Here is a 14101-nt window from a genome sequence, read left to right as displayed (position 1 = left end):
TTTTTAGGAAACTCTTTCCATTACGACGACTCTTCGTCATATCGACGTCATTACGTCTATCTGTTCTTTTTCCGTGAGAACCTACGACGGCACAACTTCTTACCGAAGTGTCCCACTTAACCATACGTCCACTCTCCTGGTTTAAGCCAGAGACCGTGCCTATTGCGTATGACTCATTAGGCTTCCGAATATGTTGGCAATGTGTCGGTACGAACACATAAGACAAGATTGGCCTCTAGCAAGGCGTCATGCCTACCCAATTATTCAGAATGATTCATAATTTGCAAATAACCTTTCACGAGCATGATTACCGTGTAATACGATCCTCTGGTCAATGCATCTTATGTGATCTCAAGTATGGCGATGTGTTGCTTGATAATGATCACATGAGTTTTCTTCGGTCTTTCGGATATCTTCACTTAATAGAAAGTGAATCAATAACTCCTTATTGATCTCTTTCACCATGGCCATGGATTTAAAGTGAATATCCACCGAATGCACCTTAGATACATCATCCTCTATCAAGGGATAGACGAGTCCCATCTTGGCTATGCACCCATCTCCATAAGCCTCATGATATACCCAACGATCGCCCACGTGCAGCCTTTGTCTAGGCCCATCGAAACTGTTGGAAATGTATGCCCTAAAGACACGTTTTGTTTAATTTATGGTAATGATGTTTCTTTTATTCAGTTTATGGCACATATATTATTTGCATTTAATTGTTAGAAAGGTGTCCATGCTATTAAGTAAGTGATTCATGTGATGGGTCGTTCTTCACAGTTAGGCATGAATCATGGGTACTTAATAAGCAAGAAAATATTACTCTTGATCTTTTGATAGAACTGAGCATTCTATCATGATAAGATCATTGTGCAATAGATCCTAATGGAGGATGGCTTGCCTTAGCCAGTAAACAGTCCGTTTACTCTAATTGTACAAGCGCATTTGGAATGCGTAGAGTGGACCTGTGATAGAAGCTAATGACAAAGTACTAATTATCATGGAGCTAGTCTATCACTGCTACTACGTGGACGAGTACTCTAATACTTGAGTATTAGTTGGTGGTCTAGTGAACCTAGAGCTATATTCTTAGATTCATTGTAGGTGAGGTCTATCAAAGATCAATATCCTTTTGAGTTGGGAGTATGGTTTCTAATTAGCTAAGACAGACTAATACAAGATAGTTTCTGTGATTCACCCCCTTGTGATTGTCCAAGAATAATCGAATAATCCAGGGCCCTGGGAACGTGACTTAAGAGTGTGTGCTTCTGGGTAGCTCCCAGTGATAAGCAAGTACATTCGAGTAGTCACGGATTATTGGACTAGTGATCTAAGGATGGTAGAAGTCATTTAGAAAGGTGTTAGTACATTATTCCTTTCTAAATGATGGGTGTTACGCAGAGGGGTATTTTCGTCATTACACTAGTAGGTCAAAGACATGGCATATGCAAAATTATTCGTGGGGTCAGTGTTACCATATGGTGATAGTTGGAACACTTAGAATGACAAAATATAGCTACTATGTAGCAGGGATATTTTGGTCATTTTAGTAGCCGTGAATAATTTGTCTTTTGGTCCCCGGGGTAGCTCGATGTAACTCATGTATTTTTTAATACATTTGGCTTGTTGGATGAATTACATTGAGAGAGAATTATTTTATTCAGAATGGTCCATAATTAATTGGACTAGAATAAAATAATAGTTCATTAGGGTTTTAATTAATTAATTGGGCTAACCCAATTAGAAAATTAATTAAAAGATCTTGGCCCATTAGGGTTTGGCCCACTAGGGTTTTAACCCTAGGGTTCTCCCTATATATATCTCTCTTTAGTTGTTTTTTCGTCTAAGTCGTTTTTCATTCTTCTTCACCGAAGAGAGGCCACGAGTTCGAGTCATCCTCCGGAAGATCGAAAGGGTGCGTTTGAGTTCTGATGCGACGGAGCCGAAGGCTAGCAGGACAGCCGTCGTCTCCACAACGCGAAGAAGCTCCCATCGCTCCATTCCGTCCGGTAATCCGCCGCAAAAGTAAGTCTCCTAGATTCTTATCAATACGAGGAACGTTTTTTGATTAAAACGCTTCCGCTGCATGCTTTGTATCCTCGTTTTTGATCCTTCAGAAACGATGTCAAAGCATACCGGTCTTCTTATGAGATGACCGTGACAACCTCAGGTCCAAGGATTAGTTACACGCATCTCGTATGAGAATTCCATCAACATTTAACCAAAATGGATTCTCATGGCGAGTCATGTCCAGTGACACGTTCTCCAACATTGGTCACCTATGTACTTGTCTAGGCATCCCCATGCCTATGGGTGTGAGACCTGTAATACCCGATATTACATGGTATTGGAAAATAAATAAATTTTGATTAGGACCTCGGGTGGTCCAAGAAGGCCAAAAATAAATTTCGAGCAATTAATTAATAAAATTGCCAAATTGACGGCTGGGAGTGGTTCGGGACTTGGATGTCCAGGGAAGAGGGCAAGAGAGTGGTGAGTGTCTCGAGATGAGATTAATGACGCTGGAAGCGGTCCGACCGAGAATAATTTTTGGAATAAATTTTGTATAAGCCCGAGTGGCTGCCAATACCGAATAGTCGGAGGGGACCTCCTGGAAGCTGAGGGGACCCTAGGGGTGGTTCGGTTTTCTGAGTAAAGCAACCCTTAAGTGTTTTCGGGTCGAATAAGGGTCCCGTGCAGGCGCAGGGACGAGGTCGGTATTCCCAAGTAGCGGTCGGCTATTAATTTTTGATAAATCGAGATGTGGTGTGGCTTGATGATAATTTAATTAAGCCTTGGAGGGTCAAAGTGTTATTATTAAAAGTCTCAAGTGCAATTAAAATTCTTTAAGTGGGATTAATGATAAAATAGGGGGATTAAAAGCTTTATATATGTAATTATATATATATAGGCGTGGGTGTATATATAGGCAAAGTCGCGGGCGGCTGCCATTTCAAAAATTTGAAATCAAATAGGAGAGAAAGAGTGAGGGCCGAGAGCCTTCGTGCGATTGCAAGCGAGAGAGATTGAGAGAAAGCTTGCAAGAGAGAGAGAGTGAGAGCATAAGAGGGAGAGAGAGATCGAGAGAGTGATGGTGGCAGCCATGGCCGCGAGGCTGGTGCTCGGAGGGGTGACCGATGGCAGCGGCGGCTCGCGTGGTGGCCGTGGTGATCAGCGGCCATAGAGGAAGCTGATGATGGTGGAGACAACGTCGAAGGCCGCGGTGGCGGCCAGTTGCAGCGGCCAACAGCGGAAGCTGTCATTGCCGATGGGTTGCAGATGAAGGCAGCAACGAGTGAGGCCGAGCAAAGCTAGAGGCAGCGTGCGGCCGAAGCTGGAAGCGGTCGTGGTTGGTTGCTCCGATGGTAGAGGTGGCGGCGGCGTCGACCGAAGGCACTAGAAAAGCTGGCAGCGGCGGCCATGGCAGAACGCTGGAGGTCCAGCGCGCAGGGCGGTGGCTCGCGATGGTGGCAGCTCGCGTCTGCGGGTGCTGGCGGAGGCGGCTGAGGCCGCGAGTGGCGGCCAGCGATAGCAGCAGGCAAGCGGTGGCTGCCAGCGGTTGGGCGCGCGCAGGTCGGCCGCGCAAGGAAGAAGAAGCGTGAATAGTGGCTGCGCACGGGAGAAAGAAACAAGGAAGAAAAGAAAGAAAAAAATAAAGAAGAAAAAGAAAAATAAGAAAAGAAAATGAAAGAAAATATGGGAAAAAGGGAAAAATAAGAGAAAAAAATCCAGAAAGTGGGAGAAAATTCTGGAAATTATTTTGGGGCTTGAGGAGCTTGTCAGAAGCTCGAAAATGAGATTTTGGGAACAAATGGAAGCTCGGGAGGCAACGTCAATGTGGGCATTCTCGAAATTCTCTCCAAATGAGTCGAGGTAATTAAATAAATTCTCTTCAGAATATTTCCTTTATGTGAGATATTAAATGGTGTAGTATTGGTTGGATTAAACCCTATGTTGGGGTTGTTAGAAAAGCTGTTGGTGGCTGGTTTTTGCCGTGGTTATTGTTGATGGATGTTTTGATGGTGTTGTGGCGAAGTTGAGCGCATTGGTTTAATGTCGGATGTTGACAGAGTTGGGTTTGTGTGTATTTGCATCTAGGTTTGACCGGGGAGGTGGTGATCCTAGAGGAACTAGAGGTTCGGGCTGGAGTTCGTGCCGAGGCGGAGTTGAGGCTTCGAGCCAGGTAAGGGACGGCCCCATGTGGAGGTGGCCTTGCAAGTCGGTAAATGTGTTTGATAATGTTTTTATGTTGCATTGGCATGTAATGGTTATATCTTGTGTGATGCAAGAACTAGTGGACCTGTGGCCATATGGAGGACTAGTGGTGGGGGTTGATAGGTTGATACCTCAAACCTTAGTGGGTTGTGAGGATGTGTGAGCCTAGCCTCATTTGCATGCATTGGCATACATAAACATGATTATATTCATATTTACATGCATTGCACCCTTACTGAGTCTTTATGACTCATGAGGTTTACCTCATGTGTAGATGATGCAAGTCCAGATGCAAGCAGGGATGGTGTCGGGAGACTGTTGTGGCGATTAGCTTGTTGCCTGAGATGTGTTGTAGTGTACTCTCCGTTATTTTCATTCATGTATTTATGTGATTGATTGTAAGGGCTATTGAGCACTAGATGTGTTTAATTATTGTAATCATTATTCTCTGATAAATGATTGTGAGATTATTCATTGAATATGGCTTAGTTGGAGAAGCCGAGTTTCCGAACGAGTAAAGTTCAGCGAGGTACGTTCTCATAAATCCCCAATACTCAGCGAAGTGTTTGTATGCTAGCTTTGTGCCTGGGTCACCTCTGGCTTGCTATGGGGCGAGCTGAAGAGAGGTGAAGCTCGCTCGGGTTTCGGGTCTCAGTCCGCTGTGTCTTCTTGATTGAGTTAGGACCGATTCCTGAGTGGAGCAAAGGGAAGGACGAAGCCTAGTTCCCACCTAGGGCATTTCTCTTGAAACATAGTCCAACCCTTCAGTTGTGATTTGATAGGTGAGTAATCTGGTCGATTATTTACCAGTGGCACCCGTAAGTGGGAGCGGGTCGTTACAGTTGGTATCAGAGCATGGTTAGCTGTATGAGTGGGGAAGGCTAGCGTGCTTAAGTGTTAAATATGGTCGGTTAAGTGATTAATGTGAGAAATTGCCAGAGTTTTGGAATAGAGGATGTCTGGCATGATTGAATGTAAGTCGAAATGTCGTAACTGCTGAGTTGGGGTCGAGAACAATTGATTTAAAATTTTGAGATTTCAATGTAAGGTTGGTCCGATAACCTTAAAAGTTGGACATGTGGACAGAGGACCCTAAGGGATTGGGTCAAGTCATTGAGGCCTGCAATGGTATGTTTGGATATTCCTATTCTGGGGATGAGAAAATACCCTCGATTGAGATGATATACCTGTGAGAGGTATGCAGGTCAAGTAATGAGGAACCGAACCCAAGTGTGGGTGTTGGTATCAAGGAAATTCGAATGTGGCATCTCGGGGATATGAAATGTTTTAAGGACGGGGACTCCTTGAGATTGAAGTGTTGAGGCTCGTGTGAGGACACAAAGCCGAAGCACAACTAGTTCGAGAGGGGATTGGTGGAGCATCCCTATGTCAGGGATTCGCCGAGCTGGTTCTAGGGAATAAAGTTGTCCCTGGGAAGTGGTGCAATAAGGCTTGAGCGCTTGAGAGAAAGTGAGCTATAGTGGGAGTTAGCTCGAGACTCAAGGAAATGAGTTGTCAACTGGTTATGTGACGAGCCCCTAGGAGTAAGGTTGCCTGTAGTGAGGCTCTATGGGGAGTGTGCATGTAATGCATTTGTATGTCATGGCCAGTGAAGGCATGACGTAAGTAGAATCAGGAAGGACCCTGAGGAGAGTCGGGTGTGAGTTATGCACAAGAGATGCATACGGTGCCGTGTGGTTGTATCGCTATGGCGATCCCGGAGGGGATGTGCCTAGGGTATGAGTGGACCCTAGTTGGCTTCTTGATGAGACAAGGTCTATCCTTGGGAATGATAGGCATGTGGCAAGTGGACCCTAGCGGGTGTTTGCACGAGATAGAAGTCCCAAGTGAGTCGAGCTGGAATCTAGGGGAATCCAAATTGGGTATTAAAGAGTTGGTCATGTGTTGATATGAGCGTGAGAGCCATTGGGTTAGAAGTCCTGGTTGAGTAAGGCCAAGTGACCGTTCATGTGATCGATAGATGAGGGGCCAATCAAAACTCTCATTATGACGCTTGGGGTCCAGTGGGACGCCTAAGGTCGGGAGATGAGAGGTGGATAGACCCTCATTATGATGCCTGGGGTCGTGATGACGCCTAAGTCTCGAGACCCTTGATGGGAGACGCGGAGGTCACCCAATGAAGGGTATGAGCGGTGTGTGGGCCGAGGGTAGTGAATTGTGGCAACAGGACATCCATAGGCTATGCGCGCAATGGAAATGCCAACTTCGGATGCCAAGTGGGCAGGGGCATGGTGAGCAATGTCGAGGCCTCGAATTTTAAATTCCAAGTCATGGGAGCCTGAGAGAGGCCTGCTGGAAGGCCAAGCTAGGCATCGTGACTGAATGCACTAAGGGTGTGCAAGAAGAGACGAGAGGTCTCAATTTACCTAGAGGGTAATAGTAGGTGCTCGATGGTTATGGGTACCGGAGCTTGAGATAGGCTCAGCATGTTGGTTGTAGTTTGAGAGTCTCTTAAGAGGTAAGAGATGTAGAGTCTTAAGGAGCAAGGCTCAGGGTATGAACTTGAGGTTATTAAGGCAAGGATAACCAAGTAAGATGGCTTGGGTAAGATTGTGGTGGAACCATCGTAGTTCGGGAAGGCTTTCAGCAGCTTTGATGCTATGGGTGCAAGGCTCGATGTGACGGATCTGATGCTATGGACCGTGTGGCAGAGGATTAATGAGTTGGCTCGCGTTGAGGGCAAGTGGCCCATGGGCCTAAGCAATTTAGTGAACTGCAGGTGACAACCAGATGTCGAAAACCTAGAGCAGTACCTTAAGAGAGTTAGCCAGGTGAGATCGATAGTCTCCTGCAAGGGATAGGACATCTAGAGTAGTCCTAGGGAGAAATCGTGGAACGCAAAAACGTTCTGATGGTTTAGTTGCCGAGTAGGAAGCTTGGTAGGGCGAAGCTACGGGTGCGAAGCAAATCAGTGATGGGCCTGAACCATGCTGTTGGAAACTGTGGTTGGGCCAGTGTATGGGAGCAACACGGTAATAATGATTAGGTGTTGACTCTCCGAAGCACAGGGCAATACGATGGGGAACCAGTGTTGGGCTAGTGTATGAGAGTGACACGATGATGGTGACTAGGTGTTGGCTCGCCTAAAGCACAGGGCAACACAGTGATTATGCAGATGGTCAGGGGCTAAAGATTTATAAGATGCGCGATAGAAGTGACGAAAGTTGTGGCCAGTTCCATAACTCGGCTGGTAGTAATAAGAGCGGTTAGGGCGTTGCACCCGAGTCAGGGGTTAAGCCCTTTATTTCGATAAGTAGTGTCGAAGTGGTTTGGCGAATATTTGGGTGTTGTAGCGTTTCGAGATGTTTGAGAAAGAAACCCGTGGAAAAGAAACAGGTCTAGCGTGGAAATAACGCTACAGTTGATGCCTACGGTTGACGGGTCTAATGCTAAGGACCACTGGATATAGACGGTTAGTTCACAGGAGGGACTGCAACCCTCTATGTGGAGTAACTTGTCTACGGTGGAGACGGTTAGACGCCGAAGACTTGGGGTATGCGGTAGGTTATGTCTGAGCCAGACCTAAATTCCGTAAGGGTTGAAAAATCATGGTAGTGCCTTTTTTAGTCTTGGCAGCAAGAAGGTTTATGAATCGAGTGGGTGATATCCTGTGGTATGAAAATGGGATGCGTGGCAATGCTCCTTGTTAAAGGATGCTAACGCAGTTGGGGTTGAATTTGATCGAAGTTGATCGAATAAATTGAGATGATGACCCAATGCAACCTTGTGATGATGCAAGAAGATGGGTCGATTGGTGGAGTCAGTAAATGGCTCTAGGATGTTACGTAAGTGCCGTGGAGGGCGAGACTTACGAGTTGGAAGCTAACCATGAGATGGGACTACTGAACCGTGCAGAAGTTTCAAGTAGGCGGATCTCTAATCCTGTGATGTGAGTTGTGGCAGGCTGAACAAGTGGATAAGGCACGGTTTGAAATCCATGAAGGCTCGTGATTGCACAGTCTAAAGTTAGTCCTGATGTGTCGACGCGAAAATGAGGAATTATCCTCATGTAGCACTAGATGGATTTCTAGTTGATGACACAGGATCGGTTTCCAGGTGGTGGCACCTGATGGCAATGATAGGAGCGTGAGGCTCGAGGACTGTGATGAAAAGCCTTATTGATTGACCGTGTACAAAAAGATTCAGTGGGTCCTGGTGGTTAGACCAGGCGAATTTTGAGAAAGAGATCCAACGTGATAAAAGATGGTTGGTCAAGGCAAAGTTGTGCCGCTTGAAGGAATGCTGCTCCGTAGCGAGAGTTATAGAGGGTAGTGTTGAAATGTGGCCTAGGTAGAACTTGAAATGTTCTCCCAAGAAAAGTTGAGCATAGGGCAACAACACTTAATGGACCTCCTAAGGCACTACCACTCTAACTGGATAGATCACTAGGGGAGAGCCAGCGTGATGGCAAGTGCCTGAGTAGGAAGATGAGTCCTATGGCATTGAGTGGAAGTGTGAGTTCCACAAGATTGGCAAGGGTGATTTCTAGTGGGTGGACTTTAAATTGAAGTCATAGTTAATGAGTGCAAGAGTAGTACCTGGAGAAAAGTTGTGTTGGTTATGAGCCGTGCGATCCGGTTAAAGCTAGTCGAGTTGATTAGATGGAAGGTGAAGGCGAATTTAAGATGTCGCCAATGGGTGACGAGAGCTCGAAGGAAGAGCTTAGGGGACGAGATTGGTTCCCAGGAATGATGTGGAGGTGATGAAATCACCTGAAAGCTGAGAGTAATATAGCTAGAGGGATGCCTTGGAGTTTGGGCAATTAATGAGATTTAACCTCGTGGCTAAAGGTTAACGATTGTGAAAGGAAATCAGCTAGTGGAGCTGATTAGTAACAGGCTGAGGGTAGTCGATGGCGACCGGAGACGCCGACCGTTGATAGTGGCAACAGTAGTGCAGCGGCTGGTCAAGGTCGTGGGGCGTTGAGAGAGTGGTCGGTCAGTGGCATAGGTGGCTCCCTGAGTCGCAGTTGCGGTTGGATGTGGCGCTAAGCGATGGCAAGAGGTCGTCTTAGCTGATGATGATGGCATTAGGGCTAATGTGGTCGCTCACTGAGTGATGTGACCTGGTTGTAGCAAAGTGTGTAAGATGTCCGGGAGAAGCCAAAGTCTCTCAGGGAATTAGCTAGCTGTAATAAGCATAGCAAAGTGATATGATGAAGGTGGCCAAAGGGTGGGGTCGTGCTGGTTGTGATGAACAGTAAGATTCAAGGCGCAGCGAGTCTTTTGAGATGATGTGGTGGTGTCATTGTCGCTGTCAGAGAATTCATTGCTGTCATGGTGTTGTCCTTGCCGAGTAGGACAAAGGAAACCATTATGCATGGTTTAAATCAGGTGTTTATCGCAAATTGAGAATGAACCTGATTTTGGGATTGCCGGAAAGTTCCGTGCTTAAAGAGTAAGAGGCTTTGTTGAGAATGTGAGATTTAAAAAGTCCTAACGAAAGTGAAGCTAGGCGAGTAAATTTGGCTAGAAGACCGCTACAAGAGTGAGGGTGTAACCATAATAGCTTGTTATGGTGCGGACCAAAGGCACGAGTCATCCTACTGGTGCGATGCATTAAGTGATTGTGCAGACGGTAATAAGCCATTCACTTGTGCCACGCACCGTGGGTGATGACGAGGGCCAATTAATGGTTCTGCGACCTTAAGCGCAATGGTAGGATCCTTGACTCACTGTAGGGTTTAATAGCCAAGGTAAGACCTAGCATGGGGCATGATTATGAAAGCTGAATTGGGTGAAGAATGAAAAATGGGTTACTCAATGAAGAGTTCCCTGGTATGGGTATGAGACCCCTACTAGTGCGTGATATCAGCCAGTAAGGAAGGCCAAGGTACCTCCGCGTGCTTATATGAAGAACTCCTGGTTGGGAGAAGATTGTGGCCCGAACATGATTAAGCTCGAGGTGAGATTGAAATAATGCGTGCATCGCCAAGCTTGAGTTGGACCCGGGTAATGCACGTATGGTTGAAATGTGAAATTACCTGACATGGTGTTAGGTATATCGATTTTGCGTAATCGTATCGATAAATGAGGGTCGGCTGGTCAAGGTAATAGACCATGTATGAAATGGTCGAAATTGGCTGGGTGAGCCAAATGGTTGCTTCCCATGTAGTGCTAGCATGGTTAGTTGATCGGTAATGAGAAGTTGCCATGAGGATCAACTCAAGCTGTGCATGCTTATGATTAATGGCGGTATGCCATGGTGACATAGGTGCTAGAGTGTCTTATTGGCACTAGAAGTGACATTGCGGCTGATGGTCAATGCTAAAACGTTGCTGGTTGGACTAGCGTAAAATCGTGGCCATGTGTGATTGGCAATGGGAAACGTTGCTGCGTGGGATCGGCGTAAAATCGTTGTAGACTGATCGGTGATGCAATGTTCACAAGTGTCTATTTTGATCGATGGGAAAATGGGAAGTAAAAATGCAAAAGCGATGCTTCGAGGTGGAGAAAATCCATCAGGAGACGGATATCGTTGTGGTAAGCATGACCAGCGACCAGTGGTACGATTTGGCGAGAAGCCAAAGCGGTATCTGGTTGGTGAATGTCCTCGAGATGCGGAGGACCGAATGCTTAAGTGAAACCTTGAGGTGGGAATAACCTGAGGTAAAAGCTGAAAAATGGTGCGGCTACGAGATTCTCGCGCAGGAGATTCGGAGAGTAGCCTGAGAGTGTAAACGTCTTGGGCAAGAGATTAAGGCAAAGTAAATTTCGAGGACGAAATTCTTTAAGGAGGGTGGAATGTAATACCCGGTATTACATGGTATTGGAAAATAAATAAATTTTGATTAGGACCTCGGGTGGTCCAAGAAGGCCAAAAATAAATTTCGAGCAATTAATTAATAAAATTGCCAAATTGACGGCTGGGAGTGTCTCGGGACTTGGATGTCCAAGGAAGAGGGCAAGAGAGTGGTGAGTGTCTCGAGATGAGATTAATGACGCTGGAAGCGGTCCGACCGAGAATAATTTTCGGAATAAATTTTGTATAAGCCCGAGTGGATGCCAATACCGAATAGTCGGAGGGGACCTCCTGGAAGCTGAGGGGACCCTAGGGGTGGTTCGGTTTTCTGAGTAAAGCAACCCTTAAGTGTTTTCGGGTCGAATAAGGGTCCCGTGCAGGCGCAGGGACGAGGTCGGTATTCCCAAGTAGCGGTCGGCTATTAATTTTTGATAAATCGAGATGTGGTGTGGCTTGATGATAATTTAATTAAGCCTTGGAGGGTCAAAGTGTTATTATTAAAAGTCTCAAGTGTAATTAAAATTCTTTAAGTGGGATTAATGATAAAATAGGGGGATTAAAAGCTTTATATATGTAATTATATATATAGGCATGGGTGTATATATGGGCAAAGTCGCGGGCGGCTGCCATTTCAAAAATTTGAAATCAAATAGGAGAGAAAGAGTGAGGGCCGAGAGCCTTCGTGCGATTGCAAGCGAGAGAGATTGAGAGAAAGCTTGCAAGAGAGAGAGAGTGAGAGCATGAGAGGGAGAGAGAGATCGAGAGAGTGATGGTGGCAGCCATGGCCGCGAGGCTGGTGCTCGGAGGGGTGGCCGATGGCAGCGGCGGCTCGCGTGGTGGCCGTGGTGATCAGCGGCCATAGAGGAAGCCGATGATGGTGGAGACAACGTCGAAGGCCGCGGTGGCGGCCAGTTGCAGCGGCCAACAGCGGAAGCTGCTATTGCCGATGGGTTGCAGATGAAGGCAGTAACGAGTGAGGCCGAGCAAAGCTAGAGGCAGCGTGCGGCCGAAGCTGGAAGCGGTCGTGGTTGGTTGCTCCGATGGTAGAGGTGGCGGCGGCATCGACCGAAGGCACTGGAAAAGCTGGCAGCGGCGGCTATGGCAGAACGCTGGAGGTCCAGCGCGCAGGGCGGTGGCTCGCGATGGTGGCAGCTCGCATCTGCGGGTGCTGGCGGAGGCGGCTGAGGCCGCGAGTGGCGGCCAGCGATAGCAGCAGGCAAGCGGTGGCTGCCAGCGGTTGGGCGTGTGCAGGTCGGCCGCGCAAGGAAGAAGAAGCGTGAATAGTGGCTGCGCGCGGGAGAAAGAAACAAGGAAGAAAAGAAATAAAAAAATAAAGAAGAAAAAGAAAATAAGAAAAGAAAATGAAAGAAAATATGGGAAAAAGGGAAAAATAAGAGAAAAAAATCCAGAAAGTGGGAGAAAAGTCTGGAAATTATTTTGGGGCTTGAGGAGCTTGTCAGAAGCTCGAAAATGAGATTTTGGGCGCAAATGGAAGCTCGGGAGGCAACGTCAATGTGGGCATTCTCGAAATTCTCTCCAAATGAGTCGAGGTAATTAAATAAATTCTCTTCAGAATATTTCCTTTATGTGAGATATTAAATGGTGTAGTATTGGTTGGATTAAACCCTATGTTGGGGTTGTTAGAAAAGCTGTTGGTGGCTGGTTTTTGCCGTGGTTATTGTTGATGGATGTTTTGATGGTGTTGTGGCGAAGTTGAGGGCATTGGTTTAATGTCGGATGTTGACAGAGTTGGGTTTGTGTGTATTTGCATCTAGGTTTGACCGGGGAGGCGGTGATCCTAGAGGAACTAGAGGTTCGGGCTGGAGTTCGTGCCGAGGCGGAGTTGAGGCTTCGAGCCAGGTAAGGGACGGCCCCATGTGGAGGTGGCCTTGCAAGTCGGTAAATGTGTTTGATAATGTTTTTATGTTGCATTGGCATGTAGTGGTTATATCTTGTGTGATGCAAGAACTAGTGGACCTGTGGCCATATGGAGGACTAGTGGTGGGGGTTGATAGGTTGATACCTCAAACCTTAGTGGGTTGTGAGGATGTGTGAGCCTAGCCTCATTTGCATGCATTGGCATACATAAACATGATTATATTCATATTTACATGCATTGCACCCTTACTGAGTCTTTATGACTCATGAGGTTTACCTCATGTGTAGATGATGCAAGTCCAGATGCAAGCAGGGATGGTGCCGGGAGACTGTTGTGGCGATTAGCTTGTTGCCTGAGATGTGTTGTAGTGTACTCTCCGTTATTTTCATTCATGTATTTATGTGATTGATTGTAAGCGCTATTGAGCACTAGATGTGTTTAATTATTGTAATCATTATTCTCTGATAAATGATTGTGAGATTATTCATTGAATATGGCTTAGTTGGAGAAGCCGAGTTTCCGAACGAGTAAAGTTCAGCGAGGTACGTTCTCATAAATCTCCAATACTCAGCGAAGTGTTTGTATGCTAGCTTTGTGCCTGGGTCACCTCTGGCTTGCTATGGGGCGAGCTGAAGAGAGGTGAAGCTCGCTCGGGTTTCGGGTCTCAGTCCGCTGTGTCTTCTTGATTGAGTTAGGACCGATTCCTGAGTGGAGCAAAGGGAAGGACGAAGCCTAGTTCCCACCTAGGGCGTTTCTCTTGAAACATAGTCCAACCCTTCAGTTGTGATTTGATAGGTGAGTAATCTGGTCGATTATTTACCAGTGGCACCCGTAAGTGGGAGCGGGTCGTTACAAGACCCCCATTGCTATCACATAGCGAAAACATAGCACATACAAGTCTTACCGCAATTGTCAATGTCCATTCTTGACATTGCTACGACTTGGGACGTTTAATGATGTCTATAAACTGTGATGCATCATCTCACATCTTTATAGATTATTCACAGTATACATCATATGGACTTCTATCTAGTTTCATTCGGTTATTACAATAATAACAAGAAACTAATAGAATGACTTCTTGTGAATTTGAATAACTCCTTATTCAAATAATAACATGATTACAATTGTCAGTGTACAACATGCCCAATCTGATTGGGTCTAGAGCACCTACACTAACACATTTGATATGACGAACTGTTTGTCTTCACCTCTTCTTTCATGAGGAACCATCAACACCTT

General features: G+C 46.2%; 1 long non-coding RNA gene across 1 annotated transcript; it reads left to right on the top strand.

Moving 5' to 3' along the window:
- The first annotated feature begins 2988 nt into the window (after nt 1-2988).
- LOC127814126 (uncharacterized) lies at nt 2989-13450 on the top strand. The gene is made up of 3 exons (XR_008026287.1): nt 2989-3876; nt 12756-12840; nt 13147-13450. It is a non-coding gene; the product is annotated as an uncharacterized LOC127814126 (long non-coding RNA).
- Nucleotides 13451-14101: the final 651 nt, after the last annotated feature.

This window comes from Diospyros lotus, chromosome 12 (genome assembly GCF_014633365.1).
Source record: "Diospyros lotus cultivar Yz01 chromosome 12, ASM1463336v1, whole genome shotgun sequence".
Classification (NCBI taxonomy): Eukaryota; Viridiplantae; Streptophyta; class Magnoliopsida; order Ericales; family Ebenaceae; genus Diospyros; species Diospyros lotus.
The sequence above is the reverse complement of the archived record's forward strand: the minus strand, read 5'-3'. Positions and strand labels throughout refer to the sequence as shown.